Source organism: Eubalaena glacialis, unplaced genomic scaffold, assembly GCF_028564815.1.
Source record: "Eubalaena glacialis isolate mEubGla1 unplaced genomic scaffold, mEubGla1.1.hap2.+ XY scaffold_1012, whole genome shotgun sequence".
Lineage (NCBI taxonomy): Eukaryota > Metazoa > Chordata > Mammalia > Artiodactyla > Balaenidae > Eubalaena > Eubalaena glacialis.
In genome coordinates, this window is record NW_026871177.1 from 1 (window position 1) to 22,812 (window position 22,812).

Consider the following 22,812-nt stretch of genomic DNA (forward strand, 5'->3'; position numbering starts at 1 on the left):
AACTAACTCAATATCGTTAATCAACTTTTCTTCCAAAATTACAGCTACTAGTTCTTATAAGTAAATGAATAAGTAAATATTAAATGCATAAATAAAAACAACACACTAAATAAATAGGTGGAATACGAGCTCCCATATGATCCAGCCCTCCCCATCGTGGGTACACATCGGCAAAGGAGAGAAACTGTCATTTGCAGAGATCCATGCACCCCCACGTTCACAGCAGCACTACGGGCCACAGCCAAGACATGGACAAAACCCAAGTGCCCATCAACCGATGGCTGGCACAGGAAGACGTGGTACGTATGTACTGTGGAATATTACTCAGCCATACAAAAGAGTGAGATATTGCCATTTGCACCGATAAGGATGGACCTAGAGTATACTCCACTTAGCGACGTAAGTCAGGCAGAGAAGCACAAAGATATGTGGAATCTAAACCGTACTACAAACGGATGTATGTGCCAAAGAGCAACGGACTCACAGACATGGAAAACACACTGTTCGTTACCCAAGGGGAAAGTGTAGGGCAGGGAAGAATCCGGAGCTGCGATTAACAGAGGGGAAATACTATACATAAAGCACAGAAGCAACAAGGATTTGCCGTACAGCACAGGGAACTGTATTCATATGTCGTGATAACGTATAATGGAAAATAACCTGGAAAAGGACATATAACTGAATCACTTGGCTGTACACCTGAAAGTAACCCAGTATTGTAAATCAACCGTACTGCTACGAAAAGGAGACGAAGACGAAGGGGGAAAAAAGGAGGGCAACGGGACAGAGGCAAGGGCAGGATCCTTGACAACGTAGGATTTGGAAAGGATCGGGGGAAAAGTGGGGAGATAGGGGGTGGGATGGGGGTGTCTGTGGGAGTAGGGTGGAGGCTGAGGTGGTGGTGCCGGTGGTGCTGTCCCGAGGGCTGACGCTGTTGGTGGGAGCAGAGGTTCAGGGGAGGGGGTGGTGTTTGTCGTGCTGATGGTGGTGGTGGCAGTAGTGGTGGAGGAGCGGGCCGGTGTTGGAAACGTATTTCTGTCGAGGGTCAGAACATGAATCTAGAGTGCAGTCTGCGATGATAGTGTGGACTTCTTTTTGAACTCCTCGTGCAAGTGGACGCTTTGGGGACTCTCCAGGAAAATGGGATGTATCACTCCCAGAGGTGGCAACTTCCTTGCTCCTGGTTGTGCAAACATAGTATAACTTTCGCAGTGCGGGCAGAGTGAGGCAGAGAGCTTGGAAACGTGGCGAAAGGTGAAGAGGTTGGGCTGTGCGGGTGCCAGTGTGGGGTGTTCCTTACAGCGAGAAGCGTGACACAAGCGGGGTCGGGGTAAGGACGAGAGCAAGGACAAGGAAGGGGTCTGGGCGTAAGAGTGGCTGAGCCCGCAAGGTGTCAGGTCCTGGAGGCGTGGCTCCCGGGTGTGTGTGGGGTGGGGGCGTCTGCGTGGGAAGGACAGGGGCCGGAAGGTGCGGTGGTGAGCGAGCTGTTGCAGGACCGGTGCCTTGAGTGTGGCAGCGGGGAAGCCCAGCTCCGCTGTGGGGCTGCGGGAACCAAAAGGGGACGCTGCGGCTGCATGGGCCGGGAATCGAACCCGGGCCTCCCGCGTGGCAGGCGAGAATTCTACCACTGAACCACCCATGCACCGATGGCCGCCGGCGCCCGGCGCTGCCCCAGCGGCGCTCGCCGCCAACCGCCGGACCCTGGTCACTGCTCGCCCCGTGGGCATGTGCTCCATTTGAGCAGGAGGCCGACGGGCCACCTGAATGAGAGGCTCCGGGCACGCTGGCGACCCCAGGGCGCGAGGCGGTCGGAAGCACCGAGGGACGAGGGACGGAGGGACGCAGGCGTGCTCGGCCCGTCCCGCGCTTTCTCTGCCGTCCACGGCCGCCGCGAGACTGTCGGTGTCGCCAGAGGAAGCCAGGAGCCGAAGCGGCCTGGCCCGCGCCCGAATCCCAGTCAGGGCAGGCGAGGCGTGGCCGCTGCGGCTGAGCGCCGACGTTCCTCTCAGCAGCCGCCCGGCCCCGACGCACAGCCCCTCTGGCGGCTGGCTTTCTTGCTGGTGCGGGGCGTGCGAGGGCGGGCGGGGGCAGGGATCGGAGCTCGGGGCTGTGCAGGGACCGCGAGCGTGGGAGATGGACACCGGGCACCGCCGCCGCCGCCGCCGCCGCCGCCGCCGCCGTCGCCGAGCGGCGCTCAGGCCACAAGACCAAAGGTGTCTGAGCCTCGCTTCTGCGCTCTGGCCCACCCCTCTCCCGCGGGGTCCCGCTCTGCTGCGTTGGTTGTGAGGAGAAGCACTTGGGCAGACTGGCTGCTGGCTCGCGGACAGCCCGGTGAGGGAGGGAGCGCGCCAGGGTGTGGTTGGGTCCGGCCGGAGCAGCGGCTTCCCCGAGGGACTTGCGCTGTGGCGCCGAGGTGGGTGGCCCGGGCTGGGGGCCGGACGTCTGTGGTGGGTGACAGGGCATCCAGGGCTTCCGCTCACTACTCACTGGAGCACCGTTCCCGGGAGCGACTCCTGCGCCAGGCCCCGTGCAGGGAGGGCCCCCTGTTGGCTGGCCAGCAGGAGGCTGGGCTGCACGCGGCCCGGCAGGCAGGCAGGCAGGCAGGCAGGCAGGCAGGCAGGCAGGCAGGTAGGCAGGTGTGGTCCGGCCAAGGTCCCAAGGCGAAAAAGCACCGAGGGCACGCACCACAGGCCGGCAAGACGGTGTGGCTGTGGAGGGAATGGAATGGGCAGGCGGGCCGTTGGGGCTGGCGGGAAGGACAGGATGTTGGAAAGAGGGAGAGCTGCTGGTGGCGGAAGTGGAAGAAAGGCTGTGAGAGCGAGTCCGCTGTTCACCGGGCCGAAGTCGGAGGGCGGGCCAGGCGTGGACGGGCTTTCCACACGCGGCCGTTCTGCGTGTGGCGGTGGGGGCGGGGTGGAGCGTGGGAGTGGGAGTGGGAGGGAGGGACGAAGGCAGGCAGGCAGGCAGGCAGGCAGGCAGGCAGGCAGGCAGGAAAAGCAGCAGCAGCAGCAGCAGCCGCAAGCAGGTGAGGAAAGATGGGCTGCGAAGGACTGAAGGTTTTTCTGGTGGGGGTGCAGGTAGGAGGGGGCTTAGGAGCTGGCCCCTGGGGAGGGCGTTTGTCCGGAAAGCCAGTCGCCGGAGGGTTCCTAGTGCGCCGTTTCTGCCAGGCCCGCGGCCGTGGCTGAGAAGGTCCCGCGTCTGAGAGGCGTGGATGTCCGGGCCGGAGTTTGGAGAGGCCGCAAGAGTGCAGGGCGCGAACGGACTGGAAGGCAGTAAAGCGCTGCCATAGGGCCGGGTGCGTTTGTCGGGCGGGCCAAAAGGCTGGCTTGTCAGGAGTGGGATTCGAACCCACGCCTCCAGGGGAGACTGCGACCTGAACGCAGCGCCTTAGACCGCTCGGCCATCCTGACGGCGGGCCTGGGCGTGCGCGTGGCCGCTGGGCTGGCTGGGACCCGACGCGACGCGAACCCCGGTGCCCTTGGCGGGGCGCGGTGCTCCGCGCCAGGCGCGCGGCCGTCTGGGTGAGCGACAGAACGGGCGCGCGGCGGCCGACGGGGAGCACGGCCAGACGACGCGCCTGGCTGCGCCGCGGTGGCGCCCTCGCCCACCCCTGGCCCCGGACGCAGCCGGGCCGCGTCGGGCCAGCCCCTGCCGCCGACCCCCACCCGCGCGTCTCCTCGCCGGCCATGGCCCGGCGCGCGCCCACCCCCTCCTCGCAGCCTTGCTTTCCGTCTCGGGCCCCCTCCACCCGGCGCGATCCCCGCGTCGGAGGCAGTAGGCAGCGCGCACTCGGAGTTTTCAGGGCCACGCGGGTCCGGGTCCCTGTCGGGGTCGGGGGCTGCTGCTTTGGAGGACGCGGTTGGTGTGGCGTTGGGTCGGGTCGGGTCGGGCACGAGCCGGGCGCCCGTGGTGGGCAGGGGGCCGGAGGGCAGGGGGAGGCGTCGGCAGGCAGCCCGAGAGCGGCCGGGCGCGGGGGCGGTGGCCGCCGTCCTCGTTAGTATAGTGGTGAGTATCCCCGCCTGTCACGCGGGAGACCGGGGTTCGATTCCCCGACGGGGAGGCAACACGCCCTCTTTTGGTGGCTGGCGCCGCTCTCTGTCCTGCCGCCTGGCTCCCAAGGGCCCTTCTTCTCCTCCCTCCGCCCTCCGCCCTCCAGCGAGGCGCAGGGCGCCAGCGCGTGCCCAGCCTGCCCACCCTCGCCCCCCTGCAGCCACCCAGCCCTTCCTCCTCGCCGGGCGCTCAGTCGCCAGGGCCGAGCGACGGCCTCCTCTGGACCCCACAAGCGCCCGATGACATTGCGGCCCGCCCCAAGTGGCTGTCTCAGGGGGCTCCTTGCGTCGCGACGCACAGCTGCGCAGCTATGCACAGCGGCATAGGTGCACAGCTGCCGGGACGGGTGGGAGGCGGATGAGTGCCGTCCCCCTGTCGGTGCGGGGAGTGGCCTGGCCCAGCGCCCGGTGGAGAAGGGCTTTGGCGAGCCGGGGGCTGGAAGACGCGTGCCCCGGGGGCGGGGGCGGGCCGCGGCGTGGAGCGGAGGGCCCTGGAGCAGCAAGGCAGCGAGAGCGCCCCCCTGAGGCGGTCGGGCCGGTGGCCGAGGGCAGCTTCGTAGGGCTGGCGCGGGTGGGGCGCCGGGGAGCCTTGGTGGCGCCTGTGACGTCACAGAGCTGCCGGCCGGCGGGGCGTCGGGGCAGGGCTGCTCCAAGCGGCGGCTGCGGCGGCGGCGGCGGCGGCTGAGGAGGAGGAGGAGGAGGAGGACGAGGAGGAGGACGAGGAAGAGAAAGGGGAGTAGGAGGAGGAAGAGGAGGAGGAGGAGGAGGAGGAGGAGGAGGAGGAGGAGGAGGAGAAGGCGGCGGCGACGAGAGTGCGCTCGGGCGAGCCCGGTGCCGGCGTCTCGGGGCGGCCCGGGCTGTGCAGCGTTGGTGGTATAGTGGTGAGCATAGCTGCCTTCCAAGCAGTTGACCCGGGTTCGATTCCCGGCCAACGCAGCGGGCTGACCTTTTACCGAGCTCCACGGGCGGCCGGCCGGCCGGGGGCCTGTGAGGGAGAGCTGGGAGCAGGGAGCTAGCTGGCCCCAGCGGCTTTTCTTGTGTGTGCGAGAAGCAGGCGCGCAGTGTTCTGAGGGCGCTGCAAGCAGGAAGGACGGTAGGACACGTGGATTGCCAGGGGCGGCGCGTGGCTGGACTTGGAAAGGCCGGGTCTTGGCGCCAAGGTGGCGCCGAGCGGGTGCTATGGGTCCAGCAGGAGCAGTGGTAGAGCCTGACGCTCCCTGGTGGTCTAGTGGTTAGGATTCGGCGCTCTCACCGCCGCGGCCCGGGTTCGATTCCCGGTCAGGGAAGCCTTTCTTCTGCCTCTCTACCTCCCACCGTCCACATCCCACTTTTAGGCCACGCTTGCTCCGCGGCCTCGGCGCCCCGACAAGAGCCGCCCGGTGCCCTGCACCTCCAGCCCAAGCCCTGCCAGGCAACCTCCACCCTCCCTCCCCGGCCAAACCTTTTGGCCGCACTGGCGCGCGCCCACTCGAGGCCTTCGACGTCCCGTGTCTTCCTTTTCGGACGCTTGCCTCAGCCCCAAACACGAGTGGCCGGGGCCGCGCCTCTCGCCGCCGTGGCCGTGGCCACGAGCAAACGCCCCCGCCTGTGTCTGGACTCTCCATCGGCACTGCTTTTCCCCCACGGCGACAGCGGCGGCAGCGCCGACGGCGACGGCGGTGTCACACGCGGTGCCTTCTAACAAAGCCGGATCCCCTGTGGAAAGGAGCACCGGTGGGCAGACGGGTGCTTCGCACCACCGCAGCAGGTTTCCTGAACGCCCTTGCCGGTGCCGTGGGGGTGGCTGACAGTGTGGGATGAAGGTGTTTGTGGCCGCGGTCGGTGGCCACCCCACGCGGGTTAGGGAACGGAGCAGAAGGACCCCATGGAGAGAGGGCGGCGGTGGGCCGCGTGCTGGGAGGTGCGAGGAAGGGCCTGGGGTGTCTGGGTGGAGCGCGGGCAGGAGCGGGAGGTGTTGGGCTGGCGGGGACCTGGCCCGGGAGAGCGGCTGGCCACTCAGGCAGGGGCTCAGCAGAAGCTTGGGGGTGGTGGCAGCACCTGGCCCGGCACGTGTGTACGGGTGGGTCAGATCAGGGGCCGGGGTGGGCCTGGAGTAGGAGTGCGTCTGAGGAGCACTGGCGGAAGTGAGACTTCCGGGCAGGACATGTGACAGTCGGGCCTGGGATACAAGGGGAAGGTGGCGGGGAGAGGGGTCCGAGCCGGCAGGCTGGGGGGAAGGGCGGGGTGTGTGAGTGGGCTGTGGGGCGAGGAAGACGGTGGGAGAGGACCCCTTCGCGGTGGGGTGGCGGGTGAGCGCGCCAGACTGGTGTGCTGTGCGGCAAGGTGGTCAGGCTAACCAGTGGGTTGGGACTGGGGGCGGTGGGTAGGAGGCAGGCAAGAGAAGAGCAGAAACGGAGCGCGCCTCAGGGGCTAGGCGGGGTCCGAATGGGGTGGGGGCATTCTACTGCCCCAGAGACATATACATCACCTCTCATCGGGAGAAACCATCCGGTCTCAGGTGTGTGTGGCGGCGGGGGTGGGGGGAGGAGGGGTTGAGGTTGAAAGAGGCCAAAGGAGAGGTCCCCTATGATCCAGCAATCCCACTCCTGGGTACGTACCCGGCAATGACGAAACAAGAGTGCAAAAAGGCACAAGCACCTCCACGTTCACAGCGGCACTATTTGCAGTAGCCAAGACACGGGAAAAAACCCAAGTGCCCGTCAACGGGTGGCTAGCACAAGAAGAGGTGGTATATATGTACTATGGGATATTACTCAGCCATTAATAAAAAAGAATGAAATATTGCCATTTGCCGCAACAAGAATGCTCCCAGAGAATATTACACTTAGTGAAGTAGGTCCGACAGAGAAGCACAAAGATATGTGGAATCTAAAAAGTACTACCAATGAATCTATGTGCAAAACAGAAACAGACTCACAGACCTAGAAGACACAGTGATGGTTACCCGAGGTAAAAAGGAGGGGTGGAGGGATAAATTAGGAGCTCGATGAACAGATACACAGTACTTCATATAAAGGAGATAAGCAACAAGGATTTCCAGAATAACGCAGGGAGTGATAGTCAATATCCTGCAATAACCTGTAGTGGAAATCAATCTGAAACAATATTAGACATGGAAAACAGTATCCCCCTTGCTGTACACCTGAAACTAACTCAATATTGTTAATCAACTCTTCTTCTTAAACCACGAGTACTAGTACTTATAAGTAAGTAAGTAAGTAAATAAATAAAAACAACGACCAAAATAAACAGGAGAAACATGAGCCATCAGATGATCCAGCAATCCCCGTCGTGGGTACACATCCGCCAAAGAGAAAAACTGTTGTTTGAAGAGATCCACGCACCCCCGTGTTTGCAGCAGCACTGTGTGCCGCAGCCAAGACATAGAAAAAACCCATGTGCCCGTCAACAGTTGGCTGACAGGAAAAGATGCGGTATATATGTACTGTGGAATATTACTCAGCCATTTCAGAAAACGAAATATTGCCATTTGCCACAATAAGGATGGTCCTAGAGAACATTACACTTAGCGAAGTAAGTCTGACAGAGAAGCACAAACATACGTGGAATCTAAAACATAATAGAAAAGAAGGTATGTGCAAAAGAGAAACAGACTCACAGACATAGGAAACACACTGATGGTTCCCCGAGGAGAACGGGAGGGGTGGAGGCATAAATTAGGAGCTGCGATGAACAGATACACCGTACTTCATATAAAAGACATAAGCAACAAGGATTTCCAGAATAACACCGGGAATGATATTCAATATCCTGTAGTAAACTGTAATGGAAAGCAATCTGAAACAATATTAGACATGGAAGACAGTATCCGCTTTGCTGTGCACCTGAAACTAACTCAATATCGTTAATCAACTTTTCTTCCAAAATTACAGCTACTAGTTCTTATAAGTAAATGAATAAGTAAATATTAAATGCATAAATAAAAACAACACACTAAATAAATAGGTGGAATACGAGCTCCCATATGATCCAGCCCTCCCCATCGTGGGTACACATCGGCAAAGGAGAGAAACTGTCATTTGCAGAGATCCATGCACCCCCACGTTCACAGCAGCACTACGGGCCACAGCCAAGACATGGACAAAACCCAAGTGCCCATCAACCGATGGCTGGCACAGGAAGACGTGGTACGTATGTACTGTGGAATATTACTCAGCCATACAAAAGAGTGAGATATTGCCATTTGCACCGATAAGGATGGACCTAGAGTATACTCCACTTAGCGACGTAAGTCAGGCAGAGAAGCACAAAGATATGTGGAATCTAAACCGTACTACAAACGGATGTATGTGCCAAAGAGCAACGGACTCACAGACATGGAAAACACACTGTTCGTTACCCAAGGGGAAAGTGTAGGGCAGGGAAGAATCCGGAGCTGCGATTAACAGAGGGGAAATACTATACATAAAGCACAGAAGCAACAAGGATTTGCCGTACAGCACAGGGAACTGTATTCATATGTCGTGATAACGTATAATGGAAAATAACCTGGAAAAGGACATATAACTGAATCACTTGGCTGTACACCTGAAAGTAACCCAGTATTGTAAATCAACCGTACTGCTACGAAAAGGAGACGAAGACGAAGGGGGAAAAAAGGAGGGCAACGGGACAGAGGCAAGGGCAGGATCCTTGACAACGTAGGATTTGGAAAGGATCGGGGGAAAAGTGGGGAGATAGGGGGTGGGATGGGGGTGTCTGTGGGAGTAGGGTGGAGGCTGAGGTGGTGGTGCCGGTGGTGCTGTCCCGAGGGCTGACGCTGTTGGTGGGAGCAGAGGTTCAGGGGAGGGGGTGGTGTTTGTCGTGCTGATGGTGGTGGTGGCAGTAGTGGTGGAGGAGCGGGCCGGTGTTGGAAACGTATTTCTGTCGAGGGTCAGAACATGAATCTAGAGTGCAGTCTGCGATGATAGTGTGGACTTCTTTTTGAACTCCTCGTGCAAGTGGACGCTTTGGGGACTCTCCAGGAAAATGGGATGTATCACTCCCAGAGGTGGCAACTTCCTTGCTCCTGGTTGTGCAAACATAGTATAACTTTCGCAGTGCGGGCAGAGTGAGGCAGAGAGCTTGGAAACGTGGCGAAAGGTGAAGAGGTTGGGCTGTGCGGGTGCCAGTGTGGGGTGTTCCTTACAGCGAGAAGCGTGACACAAGCGGGGTCGGGGTAAGGACGAGAGCAAGGACAAGGAAGGGGTCTGGGCGTAAGAGTGGCTGAGCCCGCAAGGTGTCAGGTCCTGGAGGCGTGGCTCCCGGGTGTGTGTGGGGTGGGGGCGTCTGCGTGGGAAGGACAGGGGCCGGAAGGTGCGGTGGTGAGCGAGCTGTTGCAGGACCGGTGCCTTGAGTGTGGCAGCGGGGAAGCCCAGCTCCGCTGTGGGGCTGCGGGAACCAAAAGGGGACGCTGCGGCTGCATGGGCCGGGAATCGAACCCGGGCCTCCCGCGTGGCAGGCGAGAATTCTACCACTGAACCACCCATGCACCGATGGCCGCCGGCGCCCGGCGCTGCCCCAGCGGCGCTCGCCGCCAACCGCCGGACCCTGGTCACTGCTCGCCCCGTGGGCATGTGCTCCATTTGAGCAGGAGGCCGACGGGCCACCTGAATGAGAGGCTCCGGGCACGCTGGCGACCCCAGGGCGCGAGGCGGTCGGAAGCACCGAGGGACGAGGGACGGAGGGACGCAGGCGTGCTCGGCCCGTCCCGCGCTTTCTCTGCCGTCCACGGCCGCCGCGAGACTGTCGGTGTCGCCAGAGGAAGCCAGGAGCCGAAGCGGCCTGGCCCGCGCCCGAATCCCAGTCAGGGCAGGCGAGGCGTGGCCGCTGCGGCTGAGCGCCGACGTTCCTCTCAGCAGCCGCCCGGCCCCGACGCACAGCCCCTCTGGCGGCTGGCTTTCTTGCTGGTGCGGGGCGTGCGAGGGCGGGCGGGGGCAGGGATCGGAGCTCGGGGCTGTGCAGGGACCGCGAGCGTGGGAGATGGACACCGGGCACCGCCGCCGCCGCCGCCGCCGCCGCCGCCGCCGTCGCCGAGCGGCGCTCAGGCCACAAGACCAAAGGTGTCTGAGCCTCGCTTCTGCGCTCTGGCCCACCCCTCTCCCGCGGGGTCCCGCTCTGCTGCGTTGGTTGTGAGGAGAAGCACTTGGGCAGACTGGCTGCTGGCTCGCGGACAGCCCGGTGAGGGAGGGAGCGCGCCAGGGTGTGGTTGGGTCCGGCCGGAGCAGCGGCTTCCCCGAGGGACTTGCGCTGTGGCGCCGAGGTGGGTGGCCCGGGCTGGGGGCCGGACGTCTGTGGTGGGTGACAGGGCATCCAGGGCTTCCGCTCACTACTCACTGGAGCACCGTTCCCGGGAGCGACTCCTGCGCCAGGCCCCGTGCAGGGAGGGCCCCCTGTTGGCTGGCCAGCAGGAGGCTGGGCTGCACGCGGCCCGGCAGGCAGGCAGGCAGGCAGGCAGGCAGGCAGGCAGGCAGGCAGGTAGGCAGGTGTGGTCCGGCCAAGGTCCCAAGGCGAAAAAGCACCGAGGGCACGCACCACAGGCCGGCAAGACGGTGTGGCTGTGGAGGGAATGGAATGGGCAGGCGGGCCGTTGGGGCTGGCGGGAAGGACAGGATGTTGGAAAGAGGGAGAGCTGCTGGTGGCGGAAGTGGAAGAAAGGCTGTGAGAGCGAGTCCGCTGTTCACCGGGCCGAAGTCGGAGGGCGGGCCAGGCGTGGACGGGCTTTCCACACGCGGCCGTTCTGCGTGTGGCGGTGGGGGCGGGGTGGAGCGTGGGAGTGGGAGTGGGAGGGAGGGACGAAGGCAGGCAGGCAGGCAGGCAGGCAGGCAGGCAGGCAGGCAGGAAAAGCAGCAGCAGCAGCAGCAGCCGCAAGCAGGTGAGGAAAGATGGGCTGCGAAGGACTGAAGGTTTTTCTGGTGGGGGTGCAGGTAGGAGGGGGCTTAGGAGCTGGCCCCTGGGGAGGGCGTTTGTCCGGAAAGCCAGTCGCCGGAGGGTTCCTAGTGCGCCGTTTCTGCCAGGCCCGCGGCCGTGGCTGAGAAGGTCCCGCGTCTGAGAGGCGTGGATGTCCGGGCCGGAGTTTGGAGAGGCCGCAAGAGTGCAGGGCGCGAACGGACTGGAAGGCAGTAAAGCGCTGCCATAGGGCCGGGTGCGTTTGTCGGGCGGGCCAAAAGGCTGGCTTGTCAGGAGTGGGATTCGAACCCACGCCTCCAGGGGAGACTGCGACCTGAACGCAGCGCCTTAGACCGCTCGGCCATCCTGACGGCGGGCCTGGGCGTGCGCGTGGCCGCTGGGCTGGCTGGGACCCGACGCGACGCGAACCCCGGTGCCCTTGGCGGGGCGCGGTGCTCCGCGCCAGGCGCGCGGCCGTCTGGGTGAGCGACAGAACGGGCGCGCGGCGGCCGACGGGGAGCACGGCCAGACGACGCGCCTGGCTGCGCCGCGGTGGCGCCCTCGCCCACCCCTGGCCCCGGACGCAGCCGGGCCGCGTCGGGCCAGCCCCTGCCGCCGACCCCCACCCGCGCGTCTCCTCGCCGGCCATGGCCCGGCGCGCGCCCACCCCCTCCTCGCAGCCTTGCTTTCCGTCTCGGGCCCCCTCCACCCGGCGCGATCCCCGCGTCGGAGGCAGTAGGCAGCGCGCACTCGGAGTTTTCAGGGCCACGCGGGTCCGGGTCCCTGTCGGGGTCGGGGGCTGCTGCTTTGGAGGACGCGGTTGGTGTGGCGTTGGGTCGGGTCGGGTCGGGCACGAGCCGGGCGCCCGTGGTGGGCAGGGGGCCGGAGGGCAGGGGGAGGCGTCGGCAGGCAGCCCGAGAGCGGCCGGGCGCGGGGGCGGTGGCCGCCGTCCTCGTTAGTATAGTGGTGAGTATCCCCGCCTGTCACGCGGGAGACCGGGGTTCGATTCCCCGACGGGGAGGCAACACGCCCTCTTTTGGTGGCTGGCGCCGCTCTCTGTCCTGCCGCCTGGCTCCCAAGGGCCCTTCTTCTCCTCCCTCCGCCCTCCGCCCTCCAGCGAGGCGCAGGGCGCCAGCGCGTGCCCAGCCTGCCCACCCTCGCCCCCCTGCAGCCACCCAGCCCTTCCTCCTCGCCGGGCGCTCAGTCGCCAGGGCCGAGCGACGGCCTCCTCTGGACCCCACAAGCGCCCGATGACATTGCGGCCCGCCCCAAGTGGCTGTCTCAGGGGGCTCCTTGCGTCGCGACGCACAGCTGCGCAGCTATGCACAGCGGCATAGGTGCACAGCTGCCGGGACGGGTGGGAGGCGGATGAGTGCCGTCCCCCTGTCGGTGCGGGGAGTGGCCTGGCCCAGCGCCCGGTGGAGAAGGGCTTTGGCGAGCCGGGGGCTGGAAGACGCGTGCCCCGGGGGCGGGGGCGGGCCGCGGCGTGGAGCGGAGGGCCCTGGAGCAGCAAGGCAGCGAGAGCGCCCCCCTGAGGCGGTCGGGCCGGTGGCCGAGGGCAGCTTCGTAGGGCTGGCGCGGGTGGGGCGCCGGGGAGCCTTGGTGGCGCCTGTGACGTCACAGAGCTGCCGGCCGGCGGGGCGTCGGGGCAGGGCTGCTCCAAGCGGCGGCTGCGGCGGCGGCGGCGGCGGCTGAGGAGGAGGAGGAGGAGGAGGACGAGGAGGAGGACGAGGAAGAGAAAGGGGAGTAGGAGGAGGAAGAGAAGGAGGAGGAGGAGGAGGAGGAGGAGGAGGAGGAGGAGGAGAAGGCGGCGGCGACGAGAGTGCGCTCGGGCGAGCCCGGTGCCGGCGTCTCGGGGCGGCCCGGGCTGTGCAGCGTTGGTGGTATAGTGGTGAGCATAGCTGCCTTCCAAGCAGTTGACCCGGGTTCGATTCCCGGCCAACGCAGCGGGCTGACCTTTTACCGAGCTCCACGGGCGGCCGGCCGGCCGGGGGCCTGTGAGGGAGAGCTGGGAGCAGGGAGCTAGCTGGCCCCAGCGGCTTTTCTTGTGTGTGCGAGAAGCAGGCGCGCAGTGTTCTGAGGGCGCTGCAAGCAGGAAGGACGGTAGGACACGTGGATTGCCAGGGGCGGCGCGTGGCTGGACTTGGAAAGGCCGGGTCTTGGCGCCAAGGTGGCGCCGAGCGGGTGCTATGGGTCCAGCAGGAGCAGTGGTAGAGCCTGACGCTCCCTGGTGGTCTAGTGGTTAGGATTCGGCGCTCTCACCGCCGCGGCCCGGGTTCGATTCCCGGTCAGGGAAGCCTTTCTTCTGCCTCTCTACCTCCCACCGTCCACATCCCACTTTTAGGCCACGCTTGCTCCGCGGCCTCGGCGCCCCGACAAGAGCCGCCCGGTGCCCTGCACCTCCAGCCCAAGCCCTGCCAGGCAACCTCCACCCTCCCTCCCCGGCCAAACCTTTTGGCCGCACTGGCGCGCGCCCACTCGAGGCCTTCGACGTCCCGTGTCTTCCTTTTCGGACGCTTGCCTCAGCCCCAAACACGAGTGGCCGGGGCCGCGCCTCTCGCCGCCGTGGCCGTGGCCACGAGCAAACGCCCCCGCCTGTGTCTGGACTCTCCATCGGCACTGCTTTTCCCCCACGGCGACAGCGGCGGCAGCGCCGACGGCGACGGCGGTGTCACACGCGGTGCCTTCTAACAAAGCCGGATCCCCTGTGGAAAGGAGCACCGGTGGGCAGACGGGTGCTTCGCACCACCGCAGCAGGTTTCCTGAACGCCCTTGCCGGTGCCGTGGGGGTGGCTGACAGTGTGGGATGAAGGTGTTTGTGGCCGCGGTCGGTGGCCACCCCACGCGGGTTAGGGAACGGAGCAGAAGGACCCCATGGAGAGAGGGCGGCGGTGGGCCGCGTGCTGGGAGGTGCGAGGAAGGGCCTGGGGTGTCTGGGTGGAGCGCGGGCAGGAGCGGGAGGTGTTGGGCTGGCGGGGACCTGGCCCGGGAGAGCGGCTGGCCACTCAGGCAGGGGCTCAGCAGAAGCTTGGGGGTGGTGGCAGCACCTGGCCCGGCACGTGTGTACGGGTGGGTCAGATCAGGGGCCGGGGTGGGCCTGGAGTAGGAGTGCGTCTGAGGAGCACTGGCGGAAGTGAGACTTCCGGGCAGGACATGTGACAGTCGGGCCTGGGATACAAGGGGAAGGTGGCGGGGAGAGGGGTCCGAGCCGGCAGGCTGGGGGGAAGGGCGGGGTGTGTGAGTGGGCTGTGGGGCGAGGAAGACGGTGGGAGAGGACCCCTTCGCGGTGGGGTGGCGGGTGAGCGCGCCAGACTGGTGTGCTGTGCGGCAAGGTGGTCAGGCTAACCAGTGGGTTGGGACTGGGGGCGGTGGGTAGGAGGCAGGCAAGAGAAGAGCAGAAACGGAGCGCGCCTCAGGGGCTAGGCGGGGTCCGAATGGGGTGGGGGCATTCTACTGCCCCAGAGACATATACATCACCTCTCATCGGGAGAAACCATCCGGTCTCAGGTGTGTGTGGCGGCGGGGGTGGGGGGAGGAGGGGTTGAGGTTGAAAGAGGCCAAAGGAGAGGTCCCCTATGATCCAGCAATCCCACTCCTGGGTACGTACCCGGCAATGACGAAACAAGAGTGCAAAAAGGCACAAGCACCTCCACGTTCACAGCGGCACTATTTGCAGTAGCCAAGACACGGGAAAAAACCCAAGTGCCCGTCAACGGGTGGCTAGCACAAGAAGAGGTGGTATATATGTACTATGGGATATTACTCAGCCATTAATAAAAAAGAATGAAATATTGCCATTTGCCGCAACAAGAATGCTCCCAGAGAATATTACACTTAGTGAAGTAGGTCCGACAGAGAAGCACAAAGATATGTGGAATCTAAAAAGTACTACCAATGAATCTATGTGCAAAACAGAAACAGACTCACAGACCTAGAAGACACAGTGATGGTTACCCGAGGTAAAAAGGAGGGGTGGAGGGATAAATTAGGAGCTCGATGAACAGATACACAGTACTTCATATAAAGGAGATAAGCAACAAGGATTTCCAGAATAACGCAGGGAGTGATAGTCAATATCCTGCAATAACCTGTAGTGGAAATCAATCTGAAACAATATTAGACATGGAAAACAGTATCCCCCTTGCTGTACACCTGAAACTAACTCAATATTGTTAATCAACTCTTCTTCTTAAACCACGAGTACTAGTACTTATAAGTAAGTAAGTAAGTAAATAAATAAAAACAACGACCAAAATAAACAGGAGAAACATGAGCCATCAGATGATCCAGCAATCCCCGTCGTGGGTACACATCCGCCAAAGAGAAAAACTGTTGTTTGAAGAGATCCACGCACCCCCGTGTTTGCAGCAGCACTGTGTGCCGCAGCCAAGACATAGAAAAAACCCATGTGCCCGTCAACAGTTGGCTGACAGGAAAAGATGCGGTATATATGTACTGTGGAATATTACTCAGCCATTTCAGAAAACGAAATATTGCCATTTGCCACAATAAGGATGGTCCTAGAGAACATTACACTTAGCGAAGTAAGTCTGACAGAGAAGCACAAACATACGTGGAATCTAAAACATAATAGAAAAGAAGGTATGTGCAAAAGAGAAACAGACTCACAGACATAGGAAACACACTGATGGTTCCCCGAGGAGAACGGGAGGGGTGGAGGCATAAATTAGGAGCTGCGATGAACAGATACACCGTACTTCATATAAAAGACATAAGCAACAAGGATTTCCAGAATAACACCGGGAATGATATTCAATATCCTGTAGTAAACTGTAATGGAAAGCAATCTGAAACAATATTAGACATGGAAGACAGTATCCGCTTTGCTGTGCACCTGAAACTAACTCAATATCGTTAATCAACTTTTCTTCCAAAATTACAGCTACTAGTTCTTATAAGTAAATGAATAAGTAAATATTAAATGCATAAATAAAAACAACACACTAAATAAATAGGTGGAATACGAGCTCCCATATGATCCAGCCCTCCCCATCGTGGGTACACATCGGCAAAGGAGAGAAACTGTCATTTGCAGAGATCCATGCACCCCCACGTTCACAGCAGCACTACGGGCCACAGCCAAGACATGGACAAAACCCAAGTGCCCATCAACCGATGGCTGGCACAGGAAGACGTGGTACGTATGTACTGTGGAATATTACTCAGCCATACAAAAGAGTGAGATATTGCCATTTGCACCGATAAGGATGGACCTAGAGTATACTCCACTTAGCGACGTAAGTCAGGCAGAGAAGCACAAAGATATGTGGAATCTAAACCGTACTACAAACGGATGTATGTGCCAAAGAGCAACGGACTCACAGACATGGAAAACACACTGTTCGTTACCCAAGGGGAAAGTGTAGGGCAGGGAAGAATCCGGAGCTGCGATTAACAGAGGGGAAATACTATACATAAAGCACAGAAGCAACAAGGATTTGCCGTACAGCACAGGGAACTGTATTCATATGTCGTGATAACGTATAATGGAAAATAACCTGGAAAAGGACATATAACTGAATCACTTGGCTGTACACCTGAAAGTAACCCAGTATTGTAAATCAACCGTACTGCTACGAAAAGGAGACGAAGACGAAGGGGGAAAAAAGGAGGGCAACGGGACAGAGGCAAGGGCAGGATCCTTGACAACGTAGGATTTGGAAAGGATCGGGGGAAAAGTGGGGAGATAGGGGGTGGGATGGGGGTGTCTGTGGGAGTAGGGTGGAGGCTGAGGTGGTGGTGCCGGTGGTGCTGTCCCGAGGGCTGACGCTGTTGGTGGGAGCAGAGGTTCAGGGGAGGGGGTGGTGTTTGTCGTGCTGATGGTGGTGGTGGCAGTAGTGGTGGAGGAGCGGGCCGGTGTTGGAAACGTATTTCTGTCGAGGGTCAGAACATGAATCTAGAGTGCAGTCTGCGATGATAGTGTGGACTTCTTTTTGAACTCCTCGTGCAAGTGGACGCTTTGGGGACTCTCCAGGAAAATGGGATGTATCACTCCCAGAGGTGGCAACTTCCTTGCTCCTGGTTGTGCAAACATAGTATAACTTTCGCAGTGCGGGCAGAGTGAGGCAGAGAGCTTGGAAACGTGGCGAAAGGTGAAGAGGTTGGGCTGTGCGGGTGCCAGTGTGGGGTGTTCCTTACAGCGAGAAGCGTGACACAAGCGGGGTCGGGGTAAGGACGAGAGCAAGGACAAGGAAGGGGTCTGGGCGTAAGAGTGGCTGAGCCCGCAAGGTGTCAGGTCCTGGAGGCGTGGCTCCCGGGTGTGTGTGGGGTGGGGGCGTCTGCGTGGGAAGGACAGGGGCCGGAAGGTGCGGTGGTGAGCGAGCTGTTGCAGGACCGGTGCCTTGAGTGTGGCAGCGGGGAAGCCCAGCTCCGCTGTGGGGCTGCGGGAACCAAAAGGGGACGCTGCGGCTGCATGGGCCGGGAATCGAACCCGGGCCTCCCGCGTGGCAGGCGAGAATTCTACCACTGAACCACCCATGCACCGATGGCCGCCGGCGCCCGGCGCTGCCCCAGCGGCGCTCGCCGCCAACCGCCGGACCCTGGTCACTGCTCGCCCCGTGGGCATGTGCTCCATTTGAGCAGGAGGCCGACGGGCCACCTGAATGAGAGGCTCCGGGCACGCTGGCGACCCCAGGGCGCGAGGCGGTCGGAAGCACCGAGGGACGAGGGACGGAGGGACGCAGGCGTGCTCGGCCCGTCCCGCGCTTTCTCTGCCGTCCACGGCCGCCGCGAGACTGTCGGTGTCGCCAGAGGAAGCCAGGAGCCGAAGCGGCCTGGCCCGCGCCCGAATCCCAGTCAGGGCAGGCGAGGCGTGGCCGCTGCGGCTGAGCGCCGACGTTCCTCTCAGCAGCCGCCCGGCCCCGACGCACAGCCCCTCTGGCGGCTGGCTTTCTTGCTGGTGCGGGGCGTGCGAGGGCGGGCGGGGGCAGGGATCGGAGCTCGGGGCTGTGCAGGGACCGCGAGCGTGGGAGATGGACACCGGGCACCGCCGCCGCCGCCGCCGCCGCCGCCGCCGCCGTCGCCGAGCGGCGCTCAGGCCACAAGACCAAAGGTGTCTGAGCCTCGCTTCTGCGCTCTGGCCCACCCCTCTCCCGCGGGGTCCCGCTCTGCTGCGTTGGTTGTGAGGAGAAGCACTTGGGCAGACTGGCTGCTGGCTCGCGGACAGCCCGGTGAGGGAGGGAGCGCGCCAGGGTGTGGTTGGGTCCGGCCGGAGCAGCGGCTTCCCCGAGGGACTTGCGCTGTGGCGCCGAGGTGGGTGGCCCGGGCTGGGGGCCGGACGTCTGTGGTGGGTGACAGGGCATCCAGGGCTTCCGCTCACTACTCACTGGAGCACCGTTCCCGGGAGCGACTCCTGCGCCAGGCCCCGTGCAGGGAGGGCCCCCTGTTGGCTGGCCAGCAGGAGGCTGGGCTGCACGCGGCCCGGCAGGCAGGCAGGCAGGCAGGCAGGCAGGCAGGCAGGCAGGCAGGTAGGCAGGTGTGGTCCGGCCAAGGTCCCAAGGCGAAAAAGCACCGAGGGCACGCACCACAGGCCGGCAAGACGGTGTGGCTGTGGAGGGAATGGAATGGGCAGGCGGGCCGTTGGGGCTGGCGGGAAGGACAGGATGTTGGAAAGAGGGAGAGCTGCTGGTGGCGGAAGTGGAAGAAAGGCTGTGAGAGCGAGTCCGCTGTTCACCGGGCCGAAGTCGGAGGGCGGGCCAGGCGTGGACGGGCTTTCCACACGCGGCCGTTCTGCGTGTGGCGGTGGGGGCGGGGTGGAGCGTGGGAGTGGGAGTGGGAGGGAGGGACGAAGGCAGGCAGGCAGGCAGGCAGGCAGGCAGGCAGGCAGGCAGGAAAACCAGCAGCAGCAGCAGCAGCCGCAAGCAGGTGAGGAAAGATGGGCTGCGAAGGACTGAAGGTTTTTCTGGTGGGGGTGCAGGTAGGAGGGGGCTTAGGAGCTGGCCCCTGGGGAGGGCGTTTGTCCGGAAAGCCAGTCGCCGGAGGGTTCCTAGTGCGCCGTTTCTGCCAGGCCCGCGGCCGTGGCTGAGAAGGTCCCGCGTCTGAGAGGCGTGGATGTCCGGGCCGGAGTTTGGAGAGGCCGCAAGAGTGCAGGGCGCGAACGGACTGGAAGGCAGTAAAGCGCTGCCATAGGGCCGGGTGCGTTTGTCGGGCGGGCCAAAAGGCTGGCTTGTCAGGAGTGGGATTCGAACCCACGCCTCCAGGGGAGACTGCGACCTGAACGCAGCGCCTTAGACCGCTCGGCCATCCTGACGGCGGGCCTGGGCGTGCGCGTGGCCGCTGGGCTGGCTGGGACCCGACGCGACGCGAACCCCGGTGCCCTTGGCGGGGCGCGGTGCTCCGCGCCAGGCGCGCGGCCGTCTGGGTGAGCGACAGAACGGGCGCGCGGCGGCCGACGGGGAGCACGGCCAGACGACGCGCCTGGCTGCGCCGCGGTGGCGCCCTCGCCCACCCCTGGCCCCGGACGCAGCCGGGCCGCGTCGGGCCAGCCCCTGCCGCCGACCCCCACCCGCGCGTCTCCTCGCCGGCCATGGCCCGGCGCGCGCCCACCCCCTCCTCGCAGCCTTGCTTTCCGTCTCGGGCCCCCTCCACCCGGCGCGATCCCCGCGTCGGAGGCAGTAGGCAGCGCGCACTCGGAGTTTTCAGGGCCACGCGGGTCCGGGTCCCTGTCGGGGTCGGGGGCTGCTGCTTTGGAGGACGCGGTTGGTGTGGCGTTGGGTCGGGTCGGGTCGGGCACGAGCCGGGCGCCCGTGGTGGGCAGGGGGCCGGAGGGCAGGGGGAGGCGTCGGCAGGCAGCCCGAGAGCGGCCGGGCGCGGGGGCGGTGGCCGCCGTCCTCGTTAGTATAGTGGTGAGTATCCCCGCCTGTCACGCGGGAGACCGGGGTTCGATTCCCCGACGGGGAGGCAACACGCCCTCTTTTGGTGGCTGGCGCCGCTCTCTGTCCTGCCGCCTGGCTCCCAAGGGCCCTTCTTCTCCTCCCTCCGCCCTCCGCCCTCCAGCGAGGCGCAGGGCGCCAGCGCGTGCCCAGCCTGCCCACCCTCGCCCCCCTGCAGCCACCCAGCCCTTCCTCCTCGCCGGGCGCTCAGTCGCCAGGGCCGAGCGACGGCCTCCTCTGGACCCCACAAGCGCCCGATGACATTGCGGCCCGCCCCAAGTGGCTGTCTCAGGGGGCTCCTTGCGTCGCGACGCACAGCTGCGCAGCTATGCACAGCGGCATAGGTGCACAGCTGCCGGGACGGGTGGGAGGCGGATGAGTGCCGTCCCCCTGTCGGTGCGGGGAGTGGCCTGGCCCAGCGCCCGGTGGAGAAGGGCTTTGGCGAGCCGGGGGCTGGAAGACGCGTGCCCCGGGGGCGGGGGCGGGCCGCGGCGTGGAGCGGAGGGCCCTGGAGCAGCAAGGCAGCGAGAGCGCCCCCCTGAGGCGGTCGGGCCGGTGGCCGAGGGCAGCTTCGTAGGGCTGGCGCGGGTGGGGCGCCGGGGAGCCTTGGTGGCGCCTGTGACGTCACAGAGCTGCCGGCCGGCGGGGCGTCGGGGCAGGGCTGCTCCAAGCGGCGGCTGCGGCGGCGGCGGCGGCGGCTGAGGAGGAGGAGGAGGAGGAGGACGAGGAGGAGGACGAGGAAGAGAAAGGGGAGTAGGAGGAGGAAGAGAAGGAGGAGGAGGAGGAGGAGGAGGAGGAGGAGGAGGAGGAGAAGGCGGCGGCGACGAGAGTGCGCTCGGGCGAGCCCGGTGCCGGCGTCTCGGGGCGGCCCGGGCTGTGCAGCGTTGGTGGTATAGTGGTGAGCATAGCTGCCTTCCAAGCAGTTGACCCGGGTTCGATTCCCGGCCAACGCAGCGGGCTGACCTTTTACCGAGCTCCACGGGCGGCCGGCCGGCCGGGGGCCTGTGAGGGAGAGCTGGGAGCAGGGAGCTAGCTGGCCCCAGCGGCTTTTCTTGTGTGTGCGAGAAGCAGGCGCGCAGTGTTCTGAGGGCGCTGCAAGCAGGAAGGACGGTAGGACACGTGGATTGCCAGGGGCGGCGCGTGGCTGGACTTGGAAAGGCCGGGTCTTGGCGCCAAGGTGGCGCCGAGCGGGTGCTATGGGTCCAGCAGGAGCAGTGGTAGAGCCTGACGCTCCCTGGTGGTCTAGTGGTTAGGATTCGGCGCTCTCACCGCCGCGGCCCGGGTTCGATTCCCGGTCAGGGAAGCCTTTCTTCTGCCTCTCTACCTCCCACCGTCCACATCCCACTTTTAGGCCACGCTTGCTCCGCGGCCTCGGCGCCCCGACAAGAGCCGCCCGGTGCCCTGCACCTCCAGCCCAAGCCCTGCCAGGCAACCTCCACCCTCCCTCCCCGGCCAAACCTTTTGGCCGCACTGGCGCGCGCCCACTCGAGGCCTTCGACGTCCCGTGTCTTCCTTTTCGGACGCTTGCCTCAGCCCCAAACACGAGTGGCCGGGGCCGCGCCTCTCGCCGCCGTGGCCGTGGCCACGAGCAAACGCCCCCGCCTGTGTCTGGACTCTCCATCGGCACTGCTTTTCCCCCACGGCGACAGCGGCGGCAGCGCCGACGGCGACGGCGGTGTCACACGCGGTGCCTTCTAACAAAGCCGGATCCCCTGTGGAAAGGAGCACCGGTGGGCAGACGGGTGCTTCGCACCACCGCAGCAGGTTTCCTGAACGCCCTTGCCGGTGCCGTGGGGGTGGCTGACAGTGTGGGATGAAGGTGTTTGTGGCCGCGGTCGGTGGCCACCCCACGCGGGTTAGGGAACGGAGCAGAAGGACCCCATGGAGAGAGGGCGGCGGTGGGCCGCGTGCTGGGAGGTGCGAGGAAGGGCCTGGGGTGTCTGGGTGGAGCGCGGGCAGGAGCGGGAGGTGTTGGGCTGGCGGGGACCTGGCCCGGGAGAGCGGCTGGCCACTCAGGCAGGGGCTCAGCAGAAGCTTGGGGGTGGTGGCAGCACCTGGCCCGGCACGTGTGTACGGGTGGGTCAGATCAGGGGCCGGGGTGGGCCTGGAGTAGGAGTGCGTCTGAGGAGCACTGGCGGAAGTGAGACTTCCGGGCAGGACATGTGACAGTCGGGCCTGGGATACAAGGGGAAGGTGGCGGGGAGAGGGGTCCGAGCCGGCAGGCTGGGGGGAAGGGCGGGGTGTGTGAGTGGGCTGTGGGGCGAGGAAGACGGTGGGAGAGGACCCCTTCGCGGTGGGGTGGCGGGTGAGCGCGCCAGACTGGTGTGCTGTGCGGCAAGGTGGTCAGGCTAACCAGTGGGTTGGGACTGGGGGCGGTGGGTAGGAGGCAGGCAAGAGAAGAGCAGAAACGGAGCGCGCCTCAGGGGCTAGGCGGGGTCCGAATGGGGTGGGGGCATTCTACTGCCCCAGAGACATATACATCACCTCTCATCGGGAGAAACCATCCGGTCTCAGGTGTGTGTGGCGGCGGGGGTGGGGGGAGGAGGGGTTGAGGTTGAAAGAGGCCAAAGGAGAGGTCCCCTATGATCCAGCAATCCCACTCCTGGGTACGTACCCGGCAATGACGAAACAAGAGTGCAAAAAGGCACAAGCACCTCCACGTTCACAGCGGCACTATTTGCAGTAGCCAAGACACGGGAAAAAACCCAAGTGCCCGTCAACGGGTGGCTAGCACAAGAAGAGGTGGTATATATGTACTATGGGATATTACTCAGCCATTAATAAAAAAGAATGAAATATTGCCATTTGCCGCAACAAGAATGCTCCCAGAGAATATTACACTTAGTGAAGTAGGTCCGACAGAGAAGCACAAAGATATGTGGAATCTAAAAAGTACTACCAATGAATCTATGTGCAAAACAGAAACAGACTCACAGACCTAGAAGACACAGTGATGGTTACCCGAGGTAAAAAGGAGGGGTGGA

General features: G+C 63.5%; 6 non-coding genes across 6 annotated transcripts; all 6 read right to left on the reverse strand.

The window, feature by feature from the left end:
* Nucleotides 1–1,571: 1,571 nt before the first annotated feature.
* Nucleotides 1,572–1,642, reverse strand: TRNAG-GCC (transfer RNA glycine (anticodon GCC)). Its single transcript has one exon. It is a non-coding gene; the product is annotated as a tRNA-Gly (tRNA).
* A 1,685-nt stretch (nucleotides 1,643–3,327) lies between these two features.
* TRNAL-CAG (transfer RNA leucine (anticodon CAG)) lies at nucleotides 3,328–3,410 on the reverse strand. Its single transcript has one exon. It is a non-coding gene; the product is annotated as a tRNA-Leu (tRNA).
* A 6,059-nt stretch (nucleotides 3,411–9,469) lies between these two features.
* TRNAG-GCC (transfer RNA glycine (anticodon GCC)) lies at nucleotides 9,470–9,540 on the reverse strand. The gene has a single exon. It is a non-coding gene; the product is annotated as a tRNA-Gly (tRNA).
* Nucleotides 9,541–11,225: 1,685 nt separating this feature from the next.
* On the reverse strand, nucleotides 11,226–11,308 carry TRNAL-CAG (transfer RNA leucine (anticodon CAG)). The gene has a single exon. It is a non-coding gene; the product is annotated as a tRNA-Leu (tRNA).
* A 6,059-nt stretch (nucleotides 11,309–17,367) lies between these two features.
* On the reverse strand, nucleotides 17,368–17,438 carry TRNAG-GCC (transfer RNA glycine (anticodon GCC)). Its single transcript has one exon. It is a non-coding gene; the product is annotated as a tRNA-Gly (tRNA).
* Nucleotides 17,439–19,123: 1,685 nt separating this feature from the next.
* Nucleotides 19,124–19,206, reverse strand: TRNAL-CAG (transfer RNA leucine (anticodon CAG)). The gene has a single exon. It is a non-coding gene; the product is annotated as a tRNA-Leu (tRNA).
* Nucleotides 19,207–22,812: the final 3,606 nt, after the last annotated feature.